General features: G+C 44.0%; 1 pseudogene across 1 annotated transcript; it reads right to left on the bottom strand.

Moving 5' to 3' along the window:
* Positions 1-6,694: 6,694 nt before the first annotated feature.
* Positions 6,695-12,262, bottom strand: LOC309971804 (ferritin light chain-like; annotated as a pseudogene). The gene is made up of 3 exons: positions 12,249-12,262; positions 11,208-11,324; positions 6,695-7,312 (listed from the first exon to the last, which is right to left on the bottom strand). The product of its transcript is annotated as a ferritin light chain-like (transcript).
* Between the last annotated feature and the right edge of the window lie 1,591 nt (positions 12,263-13,853).

Here is a 13,853-nt window from a genome sequence, read left to right as displayed (position 1 = left end):
CGCCGAAGCTCCTGAGACCTCTACCTCAAGGCTGAAAGGACCAAGGTGAGATCGCTTCCAGTCCAGTTCATTTGCTATCCCATTTTAGGCAGCACTGTCTCCTTTTATCACGTTGCACGTGGCCCTCTTGTGCTGCTTAATTCCGGCTCCTTGTTCATACGGATGACCCAGATTGGATCAGTGCAGTAAACCGTGACCCGACCTTTATAAACAAACAAACAAGTAAACCATAACCCAGCAGCAGTAATTGGTCCAGGGGTGGGCAAACGATCTATGCAAGGCCCATGAGGGTCCTTTTTGCTGTAGAAACCTCGAGAGAATGAAGTCTTTCTGCTGATAGTGCTAAGCTGGGATGACATGGCTGGAAGCCTGAGGCATCTCCCCCATTCTGCCGAACTGGCTGAGCCAAGAAAGTGGTGAATAGAGAAAGAGTCTCAGGAGTTTGATGTCCCTGGTTCCGGCGGTGCTGCCTTAACATTTGGAGCTACCCACTGTCCCTTGTAGGGGTAGGAGTTGTGGGTTGTTTATCCTTTTTTGCTTAATCTTGTTTGAGTTGGGGTTCTGTCATTTCAACCCCCAAGAGCCACAGCTGTCAATACCAAGATAACACTTGGATGAATAATCCTAAAGGAACCCCGAATTTTAAGCGCCCTCATAGTTATAAATCCTTACATAAATATCTTCCTTTAAAAGCACTTTATTTCTCATAATCATTGTTTTCAGTGCAGCTTCTAGTATTGGTTGTGTAGAATGGTACTGATATAGATGTATTCCTATTGACCTTTCAAAGAACCTACAAACTTTTGAGGAATGCTTACATACGTGTACCTACTCTTTACCAGTCAGGAGTAAAAATCTGCAGCATTTATTTCTATGGGCAGTCATGCCTTTCCTTGAGATAGGATTTCAAAACCATGCTATACTTTTCTGCTAAGGAAATAATGCAATGACAAAAGCAGAATGTTTGGGGAGAATTTGTTTCCTAATGAGTATTAGTAGTTTTTTGTATTTGTAAAGAGCTTTGTAGTAATTAAGTGGCCTATGCTATTTCAATAGACAGAAGCTTCCTATACTATAAAAATGCCCTTAACTATAAAACCACAAGAATAATTATACCATAAAACATACTTTATAATATGGACAGAAAAGATACATTTCCCAACCGACCATAGCCATTTGTCTCGATGGTTCTGGTATCATGACAGACATATTTATGTGCAAGAAAATACAAATCTATTCTTCATGAACTGCATTCACTGCTTCAAAGATCCAAATGGGAAGCAGAACATTTGCTCCATCTTAAATCTTCTTGCTAGAATTTGAACATAGTTTTAGAAATGCTTTTTGGCTTCTTGTTTGAATTACTTCTCATGCATAGGTACTAATGGAAAATGGTTCAGAACATAGAAAGATTGCAATTTCCCCCGTGGGCACAAAACATTTTAGACCAGTCAACATCAATCTGAAGCCACACGGACTGGATGACAAATGCAATGTTATTTATATGTTCAGAGCTCTTAGTTACCCATGCCAACAGAAGGTTCTAGCGGCTTGGATAACCTTAAAGAGCCAACATCTCACCTCCCTCCCCCCAGATTTTGGCACTCTGTGACCCACCCACTTGCAACAAATCTCATTTCCAAGTTAGTGAAATAAAATTTTAGAATTGAATGGGATCTTGGACATTGTTCGGTTCAATCCTTATTTTCCCAAGGAGGAACCTACAGATTTCAGCAACAGAGTGAGAAACAGAACCTAGGTTTTCTGACTTCCAATTTAAAGAGACTTCTACTCTGTTTTAGATTGCCTCTGACAGTGAAGCTGGGAGTCAATAATGGCTTCAAGAAAGAAATTATGTATTTTAAGGACAAAATGTGCAGACAGGAGAGAACCCAAGTAATCAGTGAGGAGAAAATAGAAGTCAGATCAGAGAACGTTGCGTAGATTTTCAGTTGCTAGAAATTAAAAGTGAAATAGCCAACAATGCAAGTAGCACGTGCAAGCCAAGCACATTGTCAGTGAGAGGTACTGAGCGTGTTCTTTGCAAGAGCAATAGCGATTTTCATTCTCTACTTCCCTTCAGAGGGTAATGGGGGGTTTAACTCAGATGTTACAGGTATTTGTAAATAGTCACATTCTAAAAAAAAAACCGAAAAAAGAAACTGTCCAACTGCAATTTAAGTATGTATCATGTAATAAACATTGTGATGTTAATATTACATATTCATATGGTCTCTGGCACTGGAATAGCTGGCGTATGTATAATAAAGGAAAAGGCAAAGAACTCAGCTTTATCTCTTTTATCCCTTTTCAAGAGAAATATCTCATGTGTTACCATGTTTGGAATATTTCCTAGCATGGCTGAAAAAGCAAGGAATAAACAGCAATCATTCAGTGTGCCTGATGACACAAAATAAAGCAGTTATTCACAAACAGAAAACTGGACTTTTGAGCAGATGTTTATTTAAATACAAACATCAACTCCTACTTTTCCTGTTATCTCCAATTATGTGATGCAATATTTTTACCAGAAGAAGCTCTTTTTAAAAACAGCCTTCCAGGGAGTGAATAAACAATACTATATTTGGCTAACAGCTGCTTTTGGAAAATGAGATGTCAGCAAAGCTGAATGTTGTTTAAAGAAAACTAATTATCCAGCTACCTTTGACTTGGATCAGAGTAAATAAAGCACTTCCCTATTTGCACTGAAATGTTTTGTCTAGGAATTAAATATTAGGTATTAGTCAGATATTTCACGTCTTCCATCATTTGCCATGTGGAGCAAATTACATTTAAGAAGTATCCCTGTGTTTGATTTTGCTGCCCAAACCACTTCAGGTCATCTGGTGCTGCAGAGCCGCTGCTGCTCTGCTGCTTCACCATCCACTAGTTCTTCTGTTTAGTGTAAAGCAGTGTGTTTATGGACACATTGAAACACAGGTGACCTAGTGACACACAGTATGGTGGCATTTGTGTGGATTTAATTATGCAAATGTCAGTATAAGTGTATGTGTCAGATCACGTATAGAATCTGAAATAATGGAAATACCACCAGTGTTTGAAAGTTCGTTTGAAGTTTGGCAAGCCAAGAGGACTGTTAAACTGGTATATGCCATTGCCGACTGGCACTTTGACAGAGAAAACATACCTGCAGCCCTTTGTCAGCATTGTGTCAGCCAGACTGTGGCTTCCCTGAATTAGAGCTCCTGCAGGTGCCTGTGATGATAAATCTCCTTACTTCCTTTTTTTTTTTTTTTTGGCCACACCACTGGGCACGTGGGATCCCAGTTCCCCGACCAGGGATCGAACCCGCGCCCCCTGCCTTGGAAGCGCAGAGTCTTAACCACTGGACTGCCAGGAAAGTCCTGACTCTCCTTATTTTCACATCGACTGTTTTATAATTTGAAATATTTTTACCTTCTGAGGCAGTCTCACCTGAGCGCTCATTAAATGGGGGTGACAATGCTAGGGCTGAAAAACAGGCTGAAGATTTGGCATTTTGGAATGAACTTCAGATTGGCTTTAATGTCATGAAGGCCAAACAAACAGTTCCCGTGGCACATTTTAAAGCGAGGACCCTGTAAAATGTTAGTGATAATCTTGAGAAAATAAAAAGCAGCACGAAAGCAAAAATGTACAATAGTTGTGGATTTTGAGGAAGCATCTCCCATTAACTTCTGTGGAGAAATCAGTATTGAGTTATGCACATTCTTCAAGGATATATCCTCTGTCTAAAATCTGGTATATGATTTTCATATAAACTATTGTTAGGAAACAATTCTGGGACAAGCACGGGTTCAATGATTCTGTAAATGTTCGTTCTTCCAATGAGTATTTATTGAAAACGTTTTATGAGCCAAATAACTAGGTCGTGAGGACAGTGTTCAACTCGTCTTGTCTTCATGGACTTTACAACCCCTTGTTGGGAACACAGATTATAAGCAAGTAAATAAATGTAATGAGATGTTCCTGCCTCTTTTGACCAGTAAGGTAGTTGTCAGAGCAGTTATCAGAATTCCATACCTGATATGCAGACTTACAAGGAAATGGCTCTAAGAACCTGTCCCACAAGTCTTGGGCCCAGGATAAAGGTACAGCCTTTCCAGGGCCCGGGGCAAAGTGAAAGTATTAAATTCCAGACGGCAACAACAGAGCGTTAAACCAGGCCCGAGGCCCTTCCAAGTGTGGAGGCCCCTGTGACTGCACAGGTCACATGCCTGTGAAGCTGGCCCTGCTTAGATCCTTTAGCCAAAAACGCAAAACAAAACAAAGTGAAAAAGCTTAGAGTAGAGAAGAGAGATTTGGGGGATGGTGATCTTTGGAGAGCTGGGCTATGCTTGGGAATGCTACCGTCTAACTAACCCAAGTCTAGTGGCGGGGACGGTTCACAGGGACACTTGAAGAGCTCTGACACGTGTTTCCTGCCATGGTGAGACACAGAACCAGTGCCCGCCGGAGGGGCCTGAGAAGCTAACACTGAAGACTTAGCGGGAGCGGGAGCGTAGCTCCTACCCACGATATCTGCAGGACAGTCAGGAGGGTGCCGCTGGGATGGGACCAAACCGCATGGCTAGAGCTCGCGGGGTCGAGGGTTGTTTGCCTAATTGGATTGGGTCCAAGGGGAGAGAGCTGGAAGGGGTTTCTCGGGCCAGGCTGCATTCGCCAAATGGCATCAAGCTCTGCCTCCAATCAAAGCTAATGGAGTCTTCCTGCCATTTAGAACAGCCACTCAGACTCACGCTCCTCCAGGCCCCTTTGTAAAGTCAAGGTAACTATCAATAGCAATATACAGCGGCCCCGTGTACCCATTACCCAGTGTCATTATTATTACATTTGAAACCCACAGCATAATCTTTCTGTACACATCTCCCTTTCTTTTTCAAAAAGATGTATTTCCTTACACTTTTTCAACTTTTCTTTATACTTTTACAACATATCTATCTTCCTCATCATCATCATATTGCATGCTTTTATGCCTTACATAAATATTAAAGATTCTGACATTTATTTATTTTGTTTGGCTTTGTGAGATTCATCCATGTTGATAAATGTAGCTATAGTTCATTTGCTTTCACTACAGCATTCCATTGTATGACTCTACTATAATTTATTCATCTCTTCTATTAATAGACACTTGTTTCTCCTGTTTTGGTGTTATGAACAGCGCTGCTATAAGTTTTATTATATATGTCTCCATCTGTTAGTGTGCAAGGGCTTTTTTTGTAGGGGTTACAGACCCATTCCGTGTCCTTCCCCTGCTCTGTTCTGTATCTCAGGGACCTGACCCCCATAGGTTGCATTTCCCAGATTCCTGTGTCCCCTGGCTTGCTTCTGGGCTTAGCCAATGGGAGGCGCTGGCGGGAGAGAGAAGTCAGAGTGCATATCTGTCTCTTGCTCAGATGATGTTGCTTCTGCACCTCCGGCTCCCATCCCCACAGGTCCACCCTGGTTCTAGCTTCTGCCCAGAGACCCCAACTAACTCCTGGTCTTCTGTAGCCTCAGTCTTTTGTCTCAATAGACTGAGATTGGAGTGAGTTCCTGAAATGGCTGGTCCCTGGTTGCCTCACTGTTTGCTGTTTGACTTCCCAGCTCTTTCAATCCACAGGTCACCAATTCCTTTGATTAAATTCCTTCTGTTTCAAGACCTGGAATGGATTTTCTTTTCCAGTTACATCCTAATATATAGGTTGTGCATATCTTCAACTCCAAATTGCTCTCCAAAGTGGGTACACCTACTAACGCTTCTAGCAACAGTGTATGTGTTCCCGTTGTTTTAATAACCAATATTAAGAATTGTCATGGCTTCCCTGGTGACACAGTGGTTAAGAATCCGCCTGCCAATGCAGGGAACACGGGTTCGAGCCCTGGTCCGGGAAGATCCCACATGCCACAGAGCAACTAAGCCTGTGTGCCACAACTACTGTACTGAAGCCTGCGCTCTAGAGCCCGCGAGCCACAACTACAGAAGCCTGCGTGCCTAGAGCCTGTGCTCTGAAACAAGAGAAGCCACCGGCAATGAGAAGCCAGCGCGCCGCAACGAAGAGTAACCCCCGCTCACTGCAACTAGAGAAAGTCTGCGCGCAGCAATGAAGAGCCAACAGCCATAAATAAATAAATAAGATTGTCAGACTTTTACAATTTTGCTCATCTAATTAGTCCGAAACAATATTTCACTGAAGTTTTAGTTTTCTTTCCTTGAGACTGAGGGTCTTTCTATATATTATTGACCATCCAGGTTTTCCTTTGGTAAATTGCTTGCTTGGCTTTAGAAATAAAACTGTCTTTATTTGCATACAACATGATCATCAACATAGATAATCCTATGGAATCTACAAAAAAACCTAGAACTAATAAATGAGTTTTACAAGACTACAATATAATATCAGTATGAAAAATATATTGCATTTCTGCATACTAGCAACCATTTTTCAGAAAATTTTGTTGGTTCCTTAAAAAGGGAAATATACCACAAAGTATGACCGAGCCATTCCACCTCTAACTACCTAAGAGGTATAAAATTGTTTGCCTTTTTTTTTTTTTCCTGCAAAAAAGCTTTATTGTTTCCACTTGGTCCAGGGCTTGGGAGAGGGCTCCAGGGTAGTTAAAAAGCTGCCTACTGGCTGCAGAGAAGGGCTTCAGGCAGAAGCCCTGACACCAGAGGGCTCCTCAAAGGTCGCTGGGCTTTGGTCGGCTCCTAGTGGTACTTGAGGGTGAGCCTTTCGAAGAGATAATCGCCCAGCCCAGCCTGGCGCCAGCCAGCCTGCGGTGGTTGGTCAGGTGGTCGCCCATGTTCTTGATAAGTTTCACCTGCTCATCTAGGACGCGGGCTCGCCTGGAAGTCACACAGGTGGGAGTCTGCCTGGGCAGAAGCCAGGGCATGCAGGTCCAAAATGGCCTAGCTCAGGTTCTTCTCCATGAGCATGGCGGCTTCCATAGCGTCCTGGGTTTTACCCCACTCATCTTGGGGCGCCTTCTGCACGTCTGGAAGAGGGCGCAGCCACTGCGCTGGTTTTGCATTTTCAAGAGACACTGGGAGCCTTCCTGCTTCTCATTGGCTGATTTGCGGAAAACGTGATCCACGCCCTCCAGAGCCACATCCTTGCGGTGGAAATAGAAGCCCTGAGAGAGGTAGGTGTAGGAGGTCCGCAGATGCAGGTTGACCAGGCGGTGGACAATGGCCTCCACCTCGGTGGAATCATTCTGACCAATTTGGGAGCTCACGGTTGGTTCGTAATAAGGAGTTAAGCTCAAAAAAGGGTGTTGGCGGGTCCCGAGGCCAAGGATCCTGAACTGCTGATTCTGAGGGTTGCGACTGGAAGAAACGTTGGAGGGTAGTCGGAGGCTGGAGCGAGGGGCGTCCCTGGGTCTGTGGCCTCCAAACGCCGTTGCAGCAAGAGAGATCCGTGGGACCACGGAGCGTACTGCTTGTTTGCCTATTTTTTGGTTCTTACTGATTTATAGGAGTTACTTATGTTCTACATACTAATTCTTTGTTGGCTATACGTGTGGTAAATACCTTCTCCCATTCCTTGTCTTGTCTTGCCATTTTTTTCAATAGTATGTTCTCGTGGACAGACGTTTCTAATTGTAATGTAGTTTTCACAAAGTTTTCATGTTTCCCTGAGTTTCACAGAACATTGCTGATCAGATGAGGGCCACCAGATGTGACCAGCCTACCTGTATTGGCAAAATTCTGCAACCCACATCCCCTCGACAGAGCATGTGCAGAAGGCAGCTTGCAGTTGGCTAGTCAGGAACCCTATGTCAGCATTTCCCATTAGAGTAAATGGACTCCCTAGAGGAAGTCTGAGGCTCTATTTGCTGCAGATCCTTCCTACGTGGGAGCATGGAGGGGGCCTGGCCGCACTGGGGGCACCTCCCAGGCTTTTCTAGCCCAGCTGTATCTCAGACTCAGCTGAACGCAAGCCTATAAAGGGAGCGTGTTTTTTTTGTTTGTTTGTTTTTTAATTTGTACTGAGCCTGGCTTGGAAAGTGTATTGAACAGGGTGAGTCCCTGAAACATAGCCAGCTACGTTCAATGTGACCAACTGGCAACCAAGAGCCATGCTGGGTTGGAGCAGAGAACAGAGGCAGTGTGCGGCCAGGGCCTCGCGCTGCCACAGGAAGCAGATAAATCTTAAGCACGACTACACAGCAGGCTGAGGAGGGCCAGCCCAGGACCAGCCTGGTGCCTGCACGCCGCCCAGGCCCGCACATCCATCTCTCCACTGGGGACAGCAGCCTGTAGCACAGACGCACTGTGAGGCCTGACTCCCCAGAACAAAGGTCAGGAGCTCTTCTAACATGTGCATTTTAGGCTGGTTATTACTTGCACATGATATTTTAAAAATTCAAGCAGTATAACGAAAAGTACACAAAGCCCTGCTTCTTTCTTGCCCTCGTCATCTGGGTTCCCACCGCTCCTTCCCCCCTGATATTTTCTTTATGCAAGTAAATATGAATGTATATTGTTATACCTCTCTGTTTTTACCCCAAAACAGCATATACAGACAGATTAGGCGTGGTGTCCTGACCACTGGACCGCCAGGGAATTCCCTCCTTATCTTATCATTTGCAAATTTTCTTACAAAAGTCTGTGGTCACCCACCAGTCCAAGACAGATGTAAGTCAGGTATAAAAGGGTGATTTTTTTTTTCTTTTTAAATACTTCAGAATCAGAAAAAAAAGTTGTGTGATGTGTTTATTAAAGAAAATTTGGAAAATAGAGAAAAGCACAAAGAAGAAAATAAAATGTAAGAGTAATTCTACTAGCAGAAAGATTCCAGCGATCACCATTATGGTGTTTAGGATACAATACTTTATAATGGGTATATTGCATGTCCCAATAAAACACATATACAATTAACATATATATATATATATATTTATTTATTTATTTATTTATTTATTTATTTTGCTGTACGCGGGCCTCTCAGTGCTGTGGCCTCTCCCGTTGCGGAGCACAGGCTCCAGATGCGCAGGCTTAGCGGCCATGGCTCACAGGCCCAGCCGCTCCGCGGCATGTGGGATCCTCCCGGACCGGGGCACGAACCCATGTCCCCTGCATCGGCAGGCAGACTCTCTACCACTGCGCCACCAGGGAAGCCCTAACATATATTTTAAACTGTAAAATGGAAAAACATTAATCAATGCTTATTTATTTACCATAAAATCACAAGTGTTCGATATTTCCAATTCATTGGTGACAATAATGTGATGTGTTGATGTATGCATTAGTTTGCTCTCTCTCTATATATATGTATATTTAAATTTTTTTCTATGTGTATATATATATTCTCTATACGTGTTATTTTTAAAAGGAGTCTTAAGTAGAGGCACATATTGATTTTTTGCCTAGTGTAAAGAATTGCCTCACCTCTCTACTCAGTTCAAGGCATTTCAACATGTATTTATTCTCTACTTTAATTATAGCAGTAATTCCTTACATTTGTATACAGTACCACAGTTTGCAAAAGTCTTCTTTGCTCTTTTGAACAGCCCGTTGAGTGAGGTAGTACTATTCTTATTGGCTGGATAAGGAAACTGAGGATCACAGAGGGTAAGTGTCTTGTCTAAGGCCATCTAGCTACTTGGGTAGGAGACTTGTAGGTTTGGATTCCAAGTCTAGTTCTCATTCCACCAGACCATGGAGGGGACAGAAGAAAGAAGAAACACCCTATGTTCCCAGACCTGTTTAGGTTTGCAATGTAGCTGATGAGACGAGTCACAAAACCATTAGACACCCAGAGAAGAAAACACCTGGCCTAACAGAGGCAAATATGATCACCCTCATCAGGCCCTATGCATCATCCTTCATTTAGCCAGTTTCCATCGCTTCTCCCTGTTGCCTTACTTGGTCTTCTTCCGGCCTCTGTGGCACCCACCTAGACCTCAAAGGCCTTCGAAGAAAAGCTCCTGATGAGAAATTGGAAAGAACTTTAGCTGATTTCTGGTCCTGGGAATTCCAGACTGTAGGCCAGGCAGAAGATGTGCACTCCTCCAGCAATGGAAATTTTTCATTGACAAGTGAGAATTACGCCTTAAATATTGTGTTTCTCCTGTAGCTTAAAAATGTTTGTCATGCATTCGTTCGATTGTTCAGTCATTTACTCGATCATGTTTGAATTCAACAAGCATCACTGAGGACCCAGCATGTCCTTGGTGTCCTAGGGCACTCTGCTAGCCCTAGAAATGAAACCTGAGTTAGCCCCTTAAGGAGTTCCATCTCCACGTGACTCTTTTAGTTACTTGGGCAACAGACTTGAGTGCGGCATTATTCTCTTTTTCATACCATAGTCACCCCTGTGAAGATAAGGGCTCTGTTCCAGGACCAAGATTGAAGGTGGTAGAGTCCAACATGTACAAGACAGCCCACATGGGGTGCAAGAAGAAAATATTTTGATGTATCCTTGTAACATTTCTTTTATTGGGAATGTGTTTTCCATAATGTACAATATGTTAGTGTTACATGCAGTAGTGCACATATATACTTTCTGAATCCATAACTACACATATGTCATGTGCTTAATAGTGTTTTATCGATGGGGGGCAGTCAAGAATTTGGGTTTCCCTGCTCTACAGCCACAGCTACACTGCCTCTTCTTTCTCAGCAGTATATAAAACCCTGCTGAAAGGCTCATTTGGGGAGCTTTCCAAAGTCACTGGGTTCAGAGTTGGCCTGATGGCTGAGGAGAGACTTATACAAGGTTTCTAGAGCAGTAAAGTTTGAGTGAGGTCCTACAGTCTGTGCCAGACCTTCTCTCTTACACAGAGGAAGGATAGATTTCTTCTTAGCTCAGTAATCCCTTCCTTCCTGCCAGGATCTTGAATTTTAAGAGCGTACTTTTTCCCCTTATACTTGGAGAACTCGTTTTCTGTTTATTTGATGTTGGAGCTCTTCTGCAGACTGAGTCTTCACCTCTTTTCCCAAGTAAGCACCGTGCTTTATCAACCCCCTTCCCTCCTGCCCCTGATCTGGAGTTGGAAGGGAATCGGTGGGGGCCCGAGTTCCCCTCTCTTCTATTGCCAGACATTTACGTTTGGCAATGGGTACCAAGCAAGCATCCTCTATCGTTAGCATTCTATCTCTGGAATGGAATTCTAGAGCATTCTACCAACGTCACCAACGAGTTCTGCTCACTTATCCAGTGTCTGGGCGTCGAACACTCTTTGCCTACTTTCTTGCCCAGGAATCCTTTCTGCTGTACCGTAGTGGATTTCTGGGCTGAAGATTATTTTCACTTTCATCTAAGTGTTCTATTTTCTTCTTTCTCCACTCCACCTCCGCTCTCGCTTCAGTGATATCGTGGAAATCATTACAGCTTCTGAAAAATAGAGGTTGTTTCACTAAAAGAATTACTAGTCTATGATATTTCAAAAAGTACTTAGGTGGGGAATGTGATTGTTTGAATTGCAAAAAGGTCTTAAAAGATTCTTTTTTATTTTCTTGACATATGATCAGTTTGATCAAAATTTCAATTTTGATCAACTGTTCCAGAGACCCATCTGTTGTGCAATGTGAATTTTACTTGAAGTATCCCTTTCTTCCAGTTCAGGCCTTTGCTAAAGTCCTTGCATGCAGTGTCTGTGTTTTGAGATGAAATTTGGAAAAATTGCTCATCCACGTTAGAGGTAAGCCAGATGATCCCTGCAAACATCCCCATCTGGTTTCAGACAAGAATTCTGAGCTTATCAACTCCCAGGGCCACGTGGGGGCAAAGGCAGTCTGGCAGAATCGTTTTGAGTAAGCCATTCTGTGGGATCTTTTCTTCCAAAGCAAATGAGGGCTTCCTGTCCTTGATGCTAAAGTGTAATGACACGTTCATGACATCTATAATTAGATAGGGAAGGCTCACTGCCTATAGTGTAAAATGGCACAAACACAAGAGAAGTTTTATTTTATTTTATTTTTTTTGGCTACGCCGCGTGGCTTGTGGCATCTTAGTTCCCCGACCAGGGATTGAACTTGTGCCCCCTGCAGTGGAGGCGTCAAGTCGTAACCACTGGACCGCCAGGGAATTCCCAAGAAGTGTATTTCTTGCTCTGATGAGAGCACTGGGTAATGAAAAGGATGACAGGATGACTCTCCTATAGGCAGTCGTTCAGGGACCCAGACGGGCGACGCTCTAGCATCTTCATCCCATGGCTTCCAGAATTGCCCTAGCAGGCGTTTCCATACCAGCCATCCAGAAGGCGGATGAAAACATGGAGCAATGTGCCTGGCCAAGTGTGGACATGGCACACCTCACTTGTCACATTCCATCGTCGAAGACACGGTCACATGGCCATGCCTAACTGCAAGCCAGGATGGGAAGTGAGGGCTAGTTGGGCGTTGAACAAGAAAAGGAGAATGTGGGTGCCCATCTCTGCCACCACATCCTTACGCTTTGGCTCATGGAAACATTTATTCCAAAGTCCCCCTTTATTAACCAGTGAGAATCAATTGTTTATTCAGAAGTAGCTCAGGGATCCCTTTCCTAGGCAGGCCAGGTACCTTATCTTTTTTTTTTTTGTGGTACGCGGGCCTCTCACTGCTGTGGCCTCTTCCGTTGCGGAGCACAGGCTCTGGACGCGCAGGCTCAGCGGCCATGGCTCACGGGCCTAGCCGCTCCGCGGCATGTGGGATCTTCCCGGACCGGGGCACGAACCCATGTCCCCTGCATCGGCAGGCGGACTCCCAACCACTGCGCCACCAGGGAAGCCCACCTTATCATTTGATAGAGGATGACAAACCCGTTCTAAATGGCGCACAGTGGATTCGAGTGTCTCACCAAAGGATTCCAGATGATCAGCAAATCTCTACGGAAACAAGCAGGGGTGACCTCTCCGGAACTGTACACACGAGTGTGGCATATCTACCTTCTCACTGGAGGCTATGATCCAGTGTTCCCAAGTGTCTGAAAAGCTGATATACACGGCCTTTTCACTTGATCAGGGGAAATTCTGGTCTTATCTTTGCAAATAAAAATAATTCTTCTGCTGAAATTGCCTACTTGTTATCTGGAAAGACAGCAGGAATTCCTTATCGAGACAGGCCCTGGCAACCGGCCTCAAACCTGGGCAATGGAAATAGATGGTCTGGGCAAATGCCAGAGACTTTCATCTTTTGGAGAAACTAATACATAGGGCATCAGCTGAGTTTCCATTTCAGTGCAACTTAAGCCTGAGTGATAAAGGCAGCCTGTTCTGTGAACCTTATATTACATAACCCTCATGTGATTCAGGGCAGCTATTTATAGTTTTCCATTGTGTAGAAATGGAGCGGGTTACAGGGATGCAGCTTCCTCCTTCTCCAGCGTCCCAGAAGGAGATCAAAATGACTCTGCATTTATGACCTAGCCTAGGGCTTTCAAAATTGCTCTTGCTTTATTGTCAAAAACAATTTTGGCTCCTACCTTACCCTGAAGTTCGTTCGTTCGTTCGTTCGTTCCTTCTTTCATTCATTCATCATCTATTCATTCATTCATTTAACAAATATTTAGTGAGTGCCTACTAGGCACTGGGGATGCAAAGTTGAATAAAACACACGTGGAGTGGAGGAAGGGGTTGAAAACACTGGTTCCTAGATCCCATCCCAGACCAATGAAAACAAAGTATCTGTGGGTGAGTTCTGGTGGGTATGTTTTAAAATCTCTCCGAGAGAGTCCAATGTGCAGCTCGGATTGAGAACCACTAGAATTTGTAGACATTGAAGCCAGAGGAGCGTATAAGGTTTAATATGTCATAGAGGACCACTAGAAAGAGAACCAAATAAAGAAGGCATTAAGGAACAGTGCAGGGCTTCCCTGGTGGCGCAGTGGTTAAATCCGCCTGCCAATGCAGGGGACACGTGTTCGAGTCCTGTTCCGGGAAGA

This window comes from Leucopleurus acutus (genome assembly GCF_964270905.1).
Source record: "Leucopleurus acutus genome assembly, chromosome: 14".
In the NCBI taxonomy this organism is placed as follows: Eukaryota; Metazoa; Chordata; class Mammalia; order Artiodactyla; family Delphinidae; genus Leucopleurus; species Leucopleurus acutus.
This window is presented reverse-complemented; position numbering and strand designations above follow the sequence as displayed.